Source organism: Opisthocomus hoazin, chromosome 14, assembly GCF_030867145.1.
Source record: "Opisthocomus hoazin isolate bOpiHoa1 chromosome 14, bOpiHoa1.hap1, whole genome shotgun sequence".
Classification (NCBI taxonomy): domain Eukaryota; kingdom Metazoa; phylum Chordata; class Aves; order Opisthocomiformes; family Opisthocomidae; genus Opisthocomus; species Opisthocomus hoazin.
The window spans coordinates 23,928,422-23,944,114 of NC_134427.1; the positions used below are offsets into that span (position 1 = coordinate 23,928,422).

The 15,693-nt window shown below is 65.4% G+C and overlaps 1 protein-coding gene across 1 annotated transcript in view; it reads right to left on the bottom strand.

Annotated features, from left to right (window-relative positions):
* The window catches only part of MID2 (midline 2), a 110,126-nt gene extending 96,221 nt beyond the window's left edge, over positions 1-13,905 (bottom strand). Inside the window, exon 1 of the mRNA XM_075435708.1 lies at positions 13,821-13,905. The gene's annotated coding sequence lies outside the window, so the exon portion shown is untranslated. The remainder of the gene's footprint in view (positions 1-13,820) is intronic.
* Between the last annotated feature and the right edge of the window lie 1,788 nt (positions 13,906-15,693).

Below are 15,693 nucleotides of genomic sequence, written 5' to 3' on the forward strand. Positions count from 1 at the left end.
AGCAGCCAGAGGCCCCGGCCCCGCAAGGACAAGGGGAGGGCACAGCTGCGAATGCGGCGCAGCAGCAGCTGCTTCTTGACAACCACCGCTCGGGCTCGAGAGCGAGTCACGGCTCTTATCCCCAGATGGACGCCGCACACAGGGGCACCCAGCCCCACACTGAGCTGCTGCAGGCAAAGACCCAGCCGCTGAAGCACCAGCCACCACGCCAGGCACTGCCAGGCCCCCCAGCCAGGAGCCACCGGGCGCGCAGAGCCCCCCACGCCACCACCCCACTTCTACGTGCACCGGCCGTGCAAGCTCGGCTCCCTCACTACAGCAGCAAGGCGAGGTGGCACAGGCGGCCGAGGAGAAGCGCATGTCGAGGGTGAACCCCTCGGTCTCCCCGGAGGCTGGAGAAGCAGCAGCCCGCTGCGGCACTCGCAGCCCTGGCACCGTCCCGGGGGACGAGCATCCTTCGGGGACAGCGCCCGTCAGCCATGCCGGGGTTATCCCCACCCCAGCGTGTCCTGCCGGGTCACCAAGTCCCAACGCGGGACACCAGTGCTGCTCACCCACAGGGGACAGGGGTTTAAAGAGCTGCTGGGAAGCGACAGCAGAAGGGCGAGGTTGGGCTCTTGGCAAAGTCTACTGCAGGAAGGAGCCAGGAGCAGGCACAGACCCAAACCTGGGAAGGTACCGGTGCTGCTGCAACGTGCGCATGGCACCGGTGCTCCCCAGGGACCCTCATGCTGTGCGAAACTGGAGGCTGCTGCTGCAGGGGTGCTTACTGGGGCACAGAATGAAGCCTCAGCCTCACCCAAAGGGGTTCCTCCGGCACAGTACGGCCCCCTCCCAGCGAAGGCGCGGAGCCCGAGTGTGCCAGCCCGCTGCCCGGCATCGCCCCGCCACGCTCCCGACCCGCACTGCAGAGCGGCACCGGGCAGCCCCGCAGCAGAAGGGAGAAAACTGAGTAGGGCTGTGCAAGCAAGGTGTGGCTCCACGAGGGCCAGGAGCTGCTGCCTGGACCACGGTTTCCATCAGCCTCTCAGCCTGCCCAGGGCTACGGCATGGCCCCAGACGGCACGTGTGCCACGGCGCCGCATCAGCCCCGCGAGCCCGTCGGAAAACAAGCCGCAGACCCTGTCGCTCGGCCCCATTTTGCTGCTGGGCGCTGCTGGGAGGACGAGGCCGTTCCAATCTCCCCGCAGAGATCCCAGCCTCGCGCGCTGCTGGCCGGAGGATGTGCAGCCAGCCCAGAGCCAGCCGCGGCCGCAGAGCCTCGCCGCGCCGCCCCGGCCTCCAAACCCCAAACCACCGAACACAATGGCCGTGCTTGCGACGGATGCCACGGAGTCGGGAAATTCAAAGGCCATTGTGCTGCTCTGCGCAAGTTTAAATATATCTGCACCGGCTCCTCGGGGTTGCATTCCTGGTGAAGTGGGTAAGATAAACAAGGCTTCCTGCAGGAACTGAAAGACAATGGGGGAATAATTAGCATTAATCCCCAATGCAGAAACAATGCAGGTAGCAGATATTTTGGACTTTCACACCCTCCCCACCCCGCCACGTTCAGGAAGAGGCACCCGGACTGGTGTAACCTGGCCCAGAGGCCTCGGCTGAAAGATGCAAACTATCCCAGCGGAGGGAAGCAACACGCTGCCGGAGCCGAGGGACCAGCCCGTGGCTTCGCTCTCGCAGGAGGCGGCTGGCGCGCGAGGCACGCGCTCTGGTGACACGTTCTTCCCAGCGTAATCGGCTCCAGGCACCACGTGGGCTCACGCCGGGGGCACCCACGTGCCGAGGGTCCCAGCGCAGAGCATTTGGGGATGGAGCTTGCGCCCGTGCCCCAGCCCCGGTTGGCTTCCAGCATGGCACAGCCAGCGGTGCCGTACCGGACCAGCCCATCCCACCCAGCCGAGAGCTCCCGCGCGGCTGCAGGGCTGGAGCAGGGAGGGTGCAGCCCAGCCGCAGACCCCACTCGTCCCTCCGAGCCGGCCCGGAGGATGCCCGACATCCCCTGCTGCTACAGTTGCCGCCTTTTGGTTTCAGAGAGGGACAAACCGAGGTTTGTTTTCAAATCGTGGCAGTTTTTTTTTTAAACCGTTTCCCTTGGGAGTGCTCCGTACGTGAGCCAGATCTCCCAGCGCCGCAGAATGACGGAGGGTCGTCAGCGCTCCCCGGAAGGTTTGCCAGCGCATTAAACAGGTCATTTGAAGCCTTTCAAGACGAAAAGGCTCCTGCACTCCGAGGTGACTCACAACCATTAGCATCCCTTTGGAGAGGGCTCTCCAGCCCTCAATCACTTCTGCACATAAGCACTTTTACCCTTCATCTCGGGGAAAAAAATTAAAAAAAAAAGCGCCATTCCAACCGGCTCAGCGTTCCCCAGCTGTCCGCCGCCCAACGCCGAGGTTATTCTGCAGTCGCATCTGCTCGGCTCCACCGCCACGGCCGGAGCGCGGGGCCCGGGGCTCAGCAAGGTGCCCGGGGAGCCCAGCAGCTGGCCCTGGCCCCAGCCACGCTGCTGCCAGATCTACCGGAGGCACCGCAGCGGGCACAGAGGCAGGCACCACGCGCAGCTCCCGCATCGCCCAGCCGCCGACTGCCGGGGAGCACGCGGAGCCGGCTGCGCAGGAGCTGGACGTCTCCAGCTCGTTGCTGCGGTCGCCGCTGTGTCATGCCCACGGCCCTGCAAGCACTAAGCGTCCCTTCCTGCGACCCCAGCTCGGCTGGGTTTTATCACCGGCTTGGAAAGATTCGCAGCCCGCACCCAGGCGGGATCGGGCCCCCGCAGCAGGGACGGCTCAGTGTCACAGGGCCGGGGGTGCCTGGGCACGGCACGACCAGCTCGGGCAGCAGCGATGTGCTTCCAGCGGCTCGGAGGAACCCCTCGGCACTGCCCCGAACACCCCAGGCATTTACCAACGTGGTGTGCTGCAAGCCCTGCGCAAAGGAGCTCTACAGCGAGAGCGAGGAGGTTCCAGCATGCAGAGGAGACCAGTACGGCACAGCCACCGCCTGCCCCGTGCCCTGCCCTCTGCTCTGCATGCCACCAAGTGCCCGCAGCGTGGGCACATCACGGGGTGCTCCACCAGCAACGCAGCACTCGGCGTGCTCCAGGAGCAGCCCCGGGCTCGCTCCCTGGTCACCGAGGAGGAGCTTTCTGACCAAAGCCAGGCTACGAGCAGGACACCAGTAAGGCTATGCTGCTGCAGGACACCATCCGCCACGTCCCACAGCTCGTGTCAGGATGGGGATCAAACACCAAGCAAGGCAGGCCCTGGGCACGCACAGCCGGGTTCGGAGCAAGCAGCTCACCACGTCACCTAACAAACAGGATTGCGGCGAAAGCCCAGGGCATCACCCTTGAACCCGCCGCTCCGCAGCCCAGGCACGCGGCCTCCCGGAGCACCCTGAATAATTACACAATCCCATGCTATTTCCTGGAGGACTGCGATGGCACCGGTCGCCTCCGTCACCCCCGGTCCCCGGCACGGCCGCCCACGCTCCCCAGCCAGCGCGGCTCTGCCACGCTGCACAGCCGGAGCGCTCCGCCTTGCTCCAAGGGACAACCAACACAGATAATTTTGCCGGCGTGCAGGAGCTACGGATCTCCCTGCCAGCCCTTTCAGCTCGCCTCGGATGCGGTTCAGGAGATGAAGCAGGTAACTACAAAGGTAATTTCCTCCCGCCATCCGCCCGCGGGCTGCCGGAGGGAGGCAGAGGATGGATTTTAGCGACAAGAGGCACAGCACAGACCATACCTGCTATATAGCACTGAAGTGTTCTTTTAATGATCTGAAGGGAAAAGAAAACGCTCTGTATTTTGCATTTGTAATAATCACAGACTCTGCAAGAGGCTCGCTGGAGACGCCTTCGCCTCCGAGAGCGTCCGACTGCCTTGATTCTCCACGGGGAGCCCGCTGCGTCTCCGCAGGCAGGCGGCACAGCTCGTGGCTGGTGAGGAATAAGAAACGCCCGCAAATCCCAGGGATGCTGAAGGGAGCACGGCACTTTGCAGGTCACACAGGGACCGCACCGGTGCCCGGAGGCTTAAGAAAGTACTGGCAGGAGTGAAAGGGTTTAAAAAACAAATTTAAAAAAGTCAATTCAGCCTGGCACGCCCAGGCCGTGGTCTTTGCAGCCAAGGGCTGGAGCCTTGAGCAGCTTTCCAGGCAGCGCGGAGGAGCCTGAGTCCCCTCCCCTGCCTGCCGTCCCCCCCCCCATGCTGGCAGGGCACTGGGGCCGCGCCGGAGCCGGATCGGCCCACGGCAGCCCCGGCGTGGCAGAGGGCACCCGCACCCTGTGCGGCGAGGGGACGCCGGCCCCGTGGCCCCTCGCCGGGTGACGCCCGGCACCCTGCCACTGACCACCCCGATGAGCGGGGCAACAACGCGGCCTGACGACCATTCACGAGATGAAGGGCTGCTAAAGAACTTCAGGAATCAGACAAAAGAGATGAAAAAGGGGTGAAATATTTCATGCCAGAAAAATGCAAGTGTGTCATAGATGGAGACGGGGGCCAGGAAGGCGACAGCAGCCAGCACCCAACAAAGCACCCTCTGATGACAGCCAGAAGCCGAGCTCCCTCCTTTCAAAGCACAATGAAGTCAAAGACCAGTGCAAAATTCTTCTCAGAACTGAAGTTCTGCGCTGTACGCAGATCCTCGCAGAAGGCACACCAGCAGCCCAAACACTGGGAGTCCGGGCAGGCGCCTGGCATGCCGGAGCAGCAGCCACAGCGTCCCCACGCCTCGCTCGGGTGGCATCAAGCTAGCCAGGGTGTGCGAGAGGAGCTACTGACCTCCTCCTCCTCCTCCTCCTCCGCAGAGCCCGGCAGCCCAGCCCGGCGCCTCGTGCTCCCTGTGCCTGCGCGCAGGGCCCTGCTGCGTCCCTGCAGCCCCAGCGCCCAGCGAGCTCTGCCCAGACGCGCAGCATCCCGGGCGCTCGCGTCAGCCTGGGAGCCACCAGCGATGGGGAGAGCAACCGTGACGGGCTTGGAAAGGGAAATGGGAGCGGAGGTGCCAGGAGGGAAGGGAAGAGACACAAGCAGAGCTAAAACAAGCTTGTACCATGAGCAACCAACAGCAGGGAGCATCTCTAGCAGGGCGTGAGGAAGAAACCTTCCTCGTCTGACCATGAAACGGCCGCAGAGCGTCCATCCGAGGCGGCTGCCGGGGAGGCAGGGAGAGCTGCGCAGGGCAGGGAGACGGGATGGGGCGGTGGGGACCTGGGGCAGTGAGGCAGATGGCTCGGGAAGCCGAGGGAAGGACCGCGACTGCGAGGGAGGAACGGGGAAGCCAGGAAGCACCAAGCCTGGATACAGGGACTGAGAAGAAAAATCCCGGAGAAGAGAAAGAAGAGGAGCCTGTCCCCAGGAGAGGCAGCCCTCATCGGTGAGGAGATGGGAGGTTTCCCGGAGGAGAGCAAGCCTGAGAGGTGACACACAGAAACACAGGAGAGCCTCGGGCACGGCGCTGGGGCCAGCAGCAGTCCCAGAGGACATCTCCCACCCACCAGCCACGGAGGAGGAACGCGCCAAGCAAGACGATGACTATGGCCAGGACTGCTCGCCATAGAGAAGGTCCCGAGCCGTGCAGCTCAGCACCCACCACCGTCCCGCAAGGCAAGGCCCAGCCTGCTCCCGCTTCCTGTGGGCACGCAAACGCTTCCAGCAGCGGGGAGCAAGAGACGGAGCCACCCGCAGCCAGGGAGAACCTCCAAGCGAAAAAAAAAAATAAATATCAGAGCATATTTCGGGGAGGGGAAAAACGCAACGCAGGCAGAGGCATCGGCGGCAAGCGCGGAGGCCAGGTCCCAGCGTGCCGCAAGCGTACCGCGATGCAAAGCGCGAGCCAGAAGAAACCAGGGCAAACTCGCTAAACAAACGCAGCTCGGTCTGGCTCGCTCTCCAGCACCCTGCCGCAGCCCAGCGTCTCGCAAGCGGCGCTTCGGAGCCGGCCGGGACCCTCGCTCCGTGCTCCGGCCCCCGGACAAACCGCTGGGCTCTGGGGGAGACAACGCCAGCACCGCAGCAAGGCGGCCAGCGCAGAAGCCCTGGGCAACGCGAGCGCTGCCTGAAGGAGCCGGCCGTGTCCACGGGCCGGGAGAGCCGGCGTGCGTGCAGGCTGCTCCGGGACGTGCTGCCAGAGGAACTCCAGCAGCTCCCCAGCGCCAGCTTCACGAGCACATCAGATGCTCCAACATAAACAAAATGCCTTTACGTGGCCTGAGCCAACAGATTTCTGCAACAGCTCGGAGTTTCTGGATTTCTTCTGCACCCGGCACATCCCACCCCTGCGCCCGGAGCATCCCACCGTCCCCAGTGGGCTGGAGGAACTGGGAACAGGCAGCACAGCCCTTCGGCCAGCTCCAGGCGCAAGCCCCGGGCGCCGCAGGCACGGCAGCCGCGCGGGGCTCTGCACAAGCTGCCGCTCCGCAGCTGGAGGCAGCGACAGGTCCCAGCCACGGGCACGTCCTGTGCCCTGGGGACACCCATGCCACCGTCCGTCCCCGCTGCGCTGGGGCCTTCCGGGAGTGCGGGGGACACAGCAGCGTCGCAGCCGGCACAAGGCTTCTTCCCAGGCGGCAGAAGCCCTTGGGTGACCTTGAGACCGGCAGTTTTGAGGCCGAAGGGCCCCTCAAATGACCAGATCACCCACACAACAGAGGCCACCGCAGCCCAGGTTTGCCTTGACGCCTCGGACCCTGGCAAAGCACCTTTCTGGAACATCGCTTCCCCCTTTTCCCAGCAATTTGTCACGCACACCATTAAAAATTCATGCCGTGCTTCTCACCCGAATTCCCCAGCTATTCCGGGGAGCTGAGCAGGCAGCAGAGCCAGACTGGCCATGCAGAACGACCCCTCAGACACCACCAAGTAAAAGATTAAAATAATCCCTAAACACAGGGCGCTTTCCTCGCCCAGCTGACCCGTGACTGCCTGGAGGAGCTTCCCTCTGCCCTGGCCGAGGTGGCAGGCTGCAACGCAGGAACGTCCGACGTCTGCCCCGCGCTGACACCCAGCTTGTCGCCCACGGGACCACCCGCACCCCCCGGCCCCTTCTCTCCGCAACGTCTCAGCCCTGCAGCAGGTTATTATTTCCTTCAGTCTCTTCCCTCCCCAGCCACAAACCCATGGTTCGGATGCCCCCTGGACCTGGGACATCATCTCGCCTTCCCTCTCTGCTTTTCAATGATCGTTCTTCCAGCCACTCTGCTGACCAACAGCCCCACACTCGCTCGTGCTGGGCTCACGGGGACGGCTCATCCGCCCCTTCCTCGCACACCCCGTGATGCACATCCCCTCCAGGCTGCTGTTCCCAATATTAAATTCCCTTTTAGCAGCCTGGCAATAGGCCCTTCCCTGTGTGTCCGGGCTCCACTTGGTCCAAGCAGACCACTCCAAGAAGAGACATCACCTCTAGCAACAACGGCACAGAGGAACATGCTGACACAGGTCTCTGGCCACTAAATCCTACGAGATGGCAGCACACGGCCATCAGCTCTCCCAGTCTCCCGTGCTCCAAAGTGAGTACCGAATCCCCCGCACCCCTCCTCCCCGGGGACCACGGGGCACAGTGCTATCCCACCGGGCCCACCACGCTCCCAGGGACTCTCGGGTGAGAAACGGGGTAAGTCACGGAAACGCTGAGGTCCGCAGGGCCCTTTGGGGATGGAGACCAACCCCTGCTCACGCAGGGTCACCTGGAGCAGGCTGCCCAGGACCCTGGCCCACGGGGTTTTGAATGTCTCCATGGATGGAGACTCCAGAGCCTCTCTGGGCAGCCTGTGCCAGCATTTGACCAATCTCACGGCGGGGGGGGAAGTATTCTCTCGCACGAGGTTTCAGCTGAATACAAGTGAGAAGTGGTGCAGACACCTCATCCAAAGGCACAGCACCAGGGCAGCGATCACCCAGCAGGTACTGGCTCAAGGCAGGTCCGACCAGGACAGCGGGGCAACCCCAGCCAGCGCAGCACCCAGAGAACAGCCCAGCACCCAGAGAACAGTCCAGCCTGCTCCGTAACCCAGCGCTAAGCCAGGTCGCTCCGCAGCTCCGAGCGGGCCCCCCAAACCCCCTGTCCCTCCCGCACACCCCGCAGCCCCACGCCAGCGCTGCGCTCCGCACGGCCGCCCCGGCCCCAGCTTCCCTTGGGACCTGGGCGTCCTGGTGGACGACAGGTTAACCATGAGCCAGCAGTGTGCCCTGGCTGCCAAGAAAGCCAATGGGATCCTGGGGTGCATCAAGAAGAGTGTGGGCAGCAGGGAGAGGGAGGTTCTCCTCCCCCTCTATGCTGCCCTGGTGAGGCCTCATCTAGAGTGCTGTGTCCAGTGCTGGGCTCCCCAGTTCAAGAAAGATGAGGAGCTGCTGGAGAGAGTCCAGCGCAGGGCTACAAGGATGATGAGGGGACTGGAACATCTCTGCTACGAGGAGAGGTTGAGGGAACTGGGCTTGTTCAGCCTGGAGAAGAGAAGGCTGAGAGGGGACCTTAGAAATGCTTATAAATATCTGAAGGGTGGGTGTCAGGAGGATGGGGCCAAGCTCTTTTCAGTGGTGCCCAGTGACAGGACAAGGGGCAATGGGCACAAACTGAGGCACAGGAAGTTCCATCTGAACATGAGGAAGAACTTCTTCCCTCTGAGGGTGACAGAGCCCTGGAACAGGCTGCCCAGGGAGGCTGTGGAGTCTCCTTCTCTGGAGATATTCAAGACCCGCCTGGACAAGGTCCTGTGCAGCCTGCTGTAGGTGACCCTGCTTCGGCAGGAGGGTTGGACTAGATGACCCACAGAGGTCCCTTCCAACCCCTACTATTCTGTGATTCTGTGATTCCCTACTCGAGCACAACCAGACGGCCTTACCCTGCCTAATTCTAAGCAGCCCAGTTACAGAATCAGATTTAGCGGGGTTCTGTCCATGAAACACATTTAACTCACTCCACGCCTCTCCGAAAAAGCAAAAGCAAATTTATTCCACGTCACCTGTGTCTTGCTGCCGACGGATGCTGCGCGGCTGCGTTTCAGAGGGGTGTGCATCTTCCCTCTGCTCCCGCACTGATCTTCAGCCAGCTCACGCTCATTACGCTGTGCTTGAAGCCTACTTCAGAAAGAACTCTGCCTGCTGTCTGAAGTTAATTTTTTCCCCTTCGGTCAACCGACTCAAAATTGGGTTTGCATATTAAAATGAAATTTAATTTCTAGTCCATTACCCCACTGCGGTCTAGCTCCTGTGCCTGCAAAATGAAGAGTAAACAAACAGACCTAGCAATTCATTTCCCTCTCAGACACGAATTCCAGTTATAAACAATAACAACAACATTCTGCAGAGGCACAGAGCCCCTTCCATTTCGGGATCTCAGCCCACGCCACAGAGAGCAGCCACAGCCTCGGGACTCCTGACGACACCGAGTCACTCGCGCGCAGAGCTGGCACGCAGACCTGCGACTTGTTTTCTTGCACGGCCTGCGAAAGCTTCTCTCGGATTTGCCCTCCGTTTCTCACTGACATAGCGGGTTTCCTACCATTTCTCACGTTGGCTCTTCACAAGCTACCGGGTTTTCCTTCCCCCTCTCCAGCAGAGTCCAGATAGAGAGATACACAAAATACATGGCTTTGAGACCTGAGAGCTTGCAGCATCCAACTCTGCAACAGCTATGAAAAAAAAAAGGAAAAAAAAACCCCCACACAGCAACCCCCCTTTCTATTTTTCCGTTTACTCTCTCTACTCTTCATTTTTGAGAGCAAGAAGCCCTGCATCGTTTTCAACCCGCGCAGGCTGAAGCATGCGTCTGCGTCCATCCGCAGGGCACTCGGGCTGACGACCGCGTTCCACCCAGACCCCATCCACACCCTCTTCCTCTCGGAGCACGGAAATCCCACGGGAAGCGCCCAAAAGGAAACCCAACCAGCTGCCAACACCCAGCCCCGGCCGGGCTGCTGCAGCAGGCTGCCGAGCTCGCTCCTCCGCTGGGACGCAGCCCAGCCAGCGCAGCTCTACAGAACAAACGCACTTCCCGTCGGGAACACCCTCCGCATCCCGCGAGCTGCTTCCACTTCAGTGGAAAAGGCTCCTCTGGTTCAGCGCAGCCCGAACCGTGCCCGGAGCCGTCCCCGGGCAGCCCGGCCGAGGCAGCGAGCAGCCCTGGAGCTCGCCAGGCTCTGCCCGGGCACCCGGCGATGGGGCAAGGGATGGCACCTGCGACGGTGCCGCGTCCCCTCCCCGGCCCTGGGCTCTCGCAGCAGCCACTGAAGTGACACCGGGGGACACTGGGACAGCCTGCATTCCCCGCGAACAGCCCTCGTCCCCGCAAACAGCCCTGCGCAGGAGAAGGGGACCTCACGGGGGGGGGAGGGGAAGGGGGACATTGCCAGGGGCGAGGGGGACACGAGAGGGACGACAGCTTGAGCCCGGCTGCGGCCTCCGAAGGCGAGCAGGGAGCAGGGCCGGGGTGGCGGAGGGGTGACCCCGGCCCCCCCAGCGCCTGGGCAGCTCTGTGTGCTCGGGAAGGAAGCCAAGCCTGGCCGGTGACGTGGGGACAAGCGAGCTGCACGGAGGCAAGCCTGCACCACGGAGCTGAAAGAGGCCATGGAGAGAAGGCAAGAAGAGGTCCAAACTCACACGCCAGGCATGCCTGACCCCCCACCCTGAGACCCTGCGCCGGGACTGGGGGCACCCAAGCCCGGGGGGACAGGCTGTCCCCCAGCACAGAGCAACAGGGCGCAGCACGGCCAAGGGCTCCAGCCCCGCGGGCGAGGGGCAGCCGAGCTTCTCGTCACCCAGCCCCGTCCCCACCCGGGGTGAGTGGTCCTGAGGGGCTGCACCCCGCTCCTCTCCCTGGTGGGCACTGCCGGAGGGGTTGAGGGGGCTGCCTTCCTCCCCCCACAGCGAGCCGGGAGCGCCGGCTGAGCAGGGACAAGGACGTCACCATCCCCGTTATGCCTCCGGCCGAGTGTCAGGAACCGGGGGGGCCCAGGACAAGCCGTCCTCCCCGGACAGCTCCAGCCCAGTTGCCCTGCTCCCGCTCCCCGCCCTGGCGCTGTCGGGACCCCCGGCTCCGCGACCCCCCGCCAGAGGCAGCCAGGGGAGGCCGACCCTCAGACCCCCCTGCGGCCTCCTCCTGCTCCTCGGGAGCCGGACCGCGCTGCTCATCACATGGCGGTGAAGGCAGCGCTCGCTCAGCTGCAGCGCTCGTTTTCCAGGGGAAGAACACGAAAACAAGCACGAGCAGCAGCACAGGTTGAAGCCCCGGCAAGGAGAGTGGACCCCCGACCCCAAGCCTCCCCAAGGCTGCTTGTCCCTCCCTAGGAGGGCGCTCAGGGGAGCACCCTCTTCACCCACAGCCCCCCCCGAAACACTCTGCTAGCTCGCCCCAGAGAGGGGAGCACCAGCCGAGGGGAGGTCTCACGCGAGCGAAGGTGGGTACTGTATTGGAAGCAGTAACTCCCTCCAGAGGTACAAAATCATCACACTGCTTATTAGCTCCGCTAACGAACCGGCCGTGCAGCCTGCGGAGAAGGTCCCGGTCCCGAGCGTTTCCGACGGGATGGCCAAGAGCCACGGTCTCTGCAGCGACCGGCCCCTGAGATGTGACGGCTCCCAGAAGTCAGGACCTGACCTGGGAGATAACAGGCTCAACACCCCCCCACCCCCACCCCCCCTTCAGCCAGTCCAGCGGCCCCAACCACCGACTGCACAGAAACCCCCTCAGAGCCAAAATCCAGGGGATTCTAGATGAAAAACCCAGGTGCAGGTTTGTGAACGTGCCTCCCCACGCCCCCGAGGAGACGATCAACAGACAAGACAACCCCGATGTTAAAAATGAGTCATTTATCAACCTCAGGTGGTCTTGGGGATGCTCCCACCCTGCTCACAACACGTACGTCTACGCAACGACACACAAGCTGCCAGCACGTCCCCCCCCAGCTGTGCCAGCAAGCCCACCGGAGCGCAGCCCGCCTGCCAGCACGCTCTGCCAGGGAGGGGACCCATCGCCCGCTGCGGCTTCACGTCGCCTTCCACAGCGCCGCTTCCAGAACGGGCAGCGCAGCCCCCGGACCCCGGCCGCACACACGCACCGCTCCCACCCGCACGCACCGCTGCACCCGCCGCCGCAGCGCGCTCCGCGGGGCACGGACCCGCTCCGGCGGCTGGGGAAGCTGCCGGCACGCCCCGCGCTCCATGGCAGCAACACCGCCTGCCGCGCTTCTGCCGCTGACGCTCATCCTTCCTCCTCGCGTTCCCTTCCCACCCGCTGTGTTTTCCCGGGAGCACCCTCAGGGAATCCCCCCTCGGGTGTGAGAGCGTCCCAGCACCGCTGCTGGGCCGGGCAGACCGCCACAGCCAGCCGCCCTTCCTCCCATGCCGTGGCTAGGTTCATTCGTCAGGGGCAAGGGCCCAGCGAGGAGTTTCGAGCGTGCTCCCGGCAGGCGAAACGCAGCAGCGACGGCCGCAGCGCCTGCCGAAGCCGGAGGGCTCTGCCCACAGCCCGCCACGGCCCCCCCGCCTCGCCGGGGCTGGGGCAGCAGGATGGGCACCCCGAGCCCACGGGGTCAAGGCGCAGCTCCAGCGCGCTTGACGCCATGCGGGCAGGGCGACGGGCTGGCGGCAGTGCCTGGGGGCGACCCGGCCGATGCCGCTCGCGATGCCCAGCGCGCCGGCTGCCAGCTTCGGCAGCGCCGCGCTCCTCGAAGCCGTCCAACAACCACGGCTCAGCCGAGATTCCGGGGCTCGCTGGGGAGCACGGGGAGGCCTGGGCGAGCGCCAGGCAGGGCAGGCCGAGCCGGAGCCATCGACACCCCGGCATGTCAAGACTTGAGGAAATGCTGGAGCAACCAGAGCCGCTCGCCCTCTGCAGAAACTCCGCGGCCCGCCCGAGCGACGCTGCCACCATCTTTCGCCGCACGCACCAGAGCCATAAGCAGGCGGTCGGTCTGTTTTCGGAGGCAAATAAAGCGGCGGGACGAGGAAATCCAGCTCTCGCGTGTCACACGGGTGCGTTTTCCGACGGCTCGACAGATCCTCGGCGCGAGCAAAACGCGCTCTGCCTGGAGACACGCAGCAGCGCCCGTCAGCAGCGCGACGCCAGCGCAGCCCCGGGGACCGCTGCCCCGGGACCGGGGTGACGGTGACGGGGGGGGGGGGGTCCCGCCACCAGACCCCGCACGTCCGCCCGGCTTCGCCCCTCTCGCCCCGCAAGCGGCCTGCGCGACGCCCGCAGACGGCCCCGGGAGAGCGCGGTACCGCTCAGACCCCGCTCCGTTAAACTCTACCGCGGCCGGGGCACAGCGCCAGGAGGGAACCGGGAGGGAACCGGGAGGGAACCGGGAGCAGCGGGGCCGGGGGCGCGGGGGACTCCGGGCTCGGGAGGGACGCGACGCGCTCTGCCGGTGCGGGGGGGGGGGGGGGGGGGGGGGGTGCGGGGTCACGAAACCCGCAGGCCGGTACGGCGCGGTAACCCCGCTCCCCCGCACACCGGAGGGCCGGGACGGACGCGGAGAAGGGGCTCGGACCCCCCCCCCCACTCCCCGCAGCCGGAGGTACCGGCGCGGGTTCGCGAACGCAGCCGGGAGACCCGGGCGGGGGTGGCGGGGAGCGGCCGCCGGGCACCGGAGAGAGCAGGAGCCTCCCCCCCCCCCTCCGCCACTCGCTGCAAACCCCCGGGTAGGGCCGGTCTGCCCGGTCCGCCCGGTCTCCCCGGCCCCGTTGCCCCCGTGCCCCCCCTGCCGCGGGTCCCGTCGCCCCCGCGCCCCCCCCTGCCCCCTCTGCCGCCGGTCCCGTCGCCCCCGGGCCCCCCCCGCCGCGGCCCCGTCGACCCCGGGCCCCCCCGCCCGGCACCTACCGGCGCGCTGCCGCAGCCTCCCCGCCGCTGCCCGCTCATCTTGCAGGCGCGGCGGCGGCGGCGGCGCGGGGGAGACGGCGGCGGCGGCGGCGGCGCGCGCGCGGGGCGGGGGGGGGGTGGGGGGGCGGTGCCGCGCTGAGCCCCGCCCCCTCCCCTCGCGCTCCCGCCGCAGGTGAGGCTGCGGCCGCGGGTCCCGCCTCCCCCCCCCCCCTCCCTCCCAGGCGCGCGGCCGTGGGCGGTGCCGCGGGGGCTGGGCACGTGGCGGTGGCTTTGGGCTGAAAGAGGGGAGATTTGGGCAAGAGGGGGGAAACTCCTCCGCGGGAGGGCGTCCCCGGCGCACGGTGCCCCCCCCCCCCCCTCCCCCCCAGCGGTGCCCGGGGCCGGCGGCGGGGGGGCCCTGCCCGAGACGGGGGTCGGGCTGGGGGGGGGTCCGTTCGGTGACGTCCCCGTGTCCCCGCGCAGCGGAGGGGCCGTCGGGCTGGGTCGGGTCGCGGTGCGGGGAGCAGCGAGAACATCCCAGGGAAGCGGGGGTGGGGGGGGTGCCCAGGGGCAGAACCCACTCCTCGGCAGCCCGGGTCCGTGCTGTACGGGGCGTTCACGAGTGAAGGCTGCCCGGAGTGCGAACTGGGCCATCGCTTTACAATAAACGCGAGGAAAAGCCCACCCAGGCTCCCGCAGGGGAGCCAGGGGGGTGTCAGCGGGCGCTGGAGGAGGGTTCGGCGCGTGGGGACTGCGGCCGGCTCGCTCTCGGCCCTTCGCGCGCTGCGGTACCGTCGCCACTGCGCACACACGCACACACGTGCTGTATCGGCGCGGCCGGACGCCGAGCGCACGGTCGCTGTCACGCTGCGACTTTCCAGCGGAACAAGACAGCTGTACTCCACCTCGCAGCCGAGGTCCACGCCACAGCCAGCCTTGTTCTCACCTCCATCGCCGCGCGGAGGAGTTACAGGTCCTTTTCCCTAGCAGCCCCTGACAGCGGGAGAGTTAATAAGCGCCAGTTACTCTGCATTAAATCCTATCTCTGCTTTTCTGGCGGCGAGAACGCAGCCTGCACGGCTGTGGCCGAGTCACGTAATTCATAGCTGCCCTGGGACCAGTCCTCGTCGTTCACATCTGTGCAGACCGAGAAGAGACCAGCCGGCCAGACCAGAGCCCGAGACGGCCCGACCCTGCTTCGGTGAGACAGCCCAGGAACGAGAGCCGCGTGTCCGAGCTCGGTGCTGCTGGCAGGCTGCAGCAGGCAGCCAGGGTCGGACCTGGGCTGCCGGGTGCAGCCTGCGCTGGCAGCTGGGGTGACATGGCGAGGGTGACAGCACCCATGAGCAGCCCCAAGATAAGGCACGTCAGGCCACGGGAGAAACGAGGCCACTGGCAATTAGCGGATGTCTGGAGATCGCAGCAAAGCGCCATAGCCAAGGACCCTGCAGGTACCAGCCCGGCTGCTCGGGGCTCTGCACGGTGACTGGGGCTGCCGGGGAGCCACTGCCATCAGAGACTGGCAGCTTGGCTCGGACCCCAGCTCAGAGACTCTCAGGCTCCGTCCCGCAGCACGACAGAGAGAAATCGAGCCCAGACAGCAGGCATCACGCAGCAGTGGCCGGCTGCGTAGCATCACGCCAGCTCCCAGCTCTGGTGACAGCCTCACCGCGGAGGGCGAGCAAGCTGGCAGGGCTGGGGAGCACGGGGGGCTGGAGCTGCTGGGGAGATCCCCCTCGGTGCTCCAGACACCGGCTGCGCTGGTGCCCCATGCATGGGCCGAGCAGCAGCTGCGGCTCCATCTGCAGAGCAGACCCCACGCTGGGGCCCAAGCGGGCTGCGACCCACCAGACAGAAGTATATATTTTTTATATATTTATATATATTTTTTTAT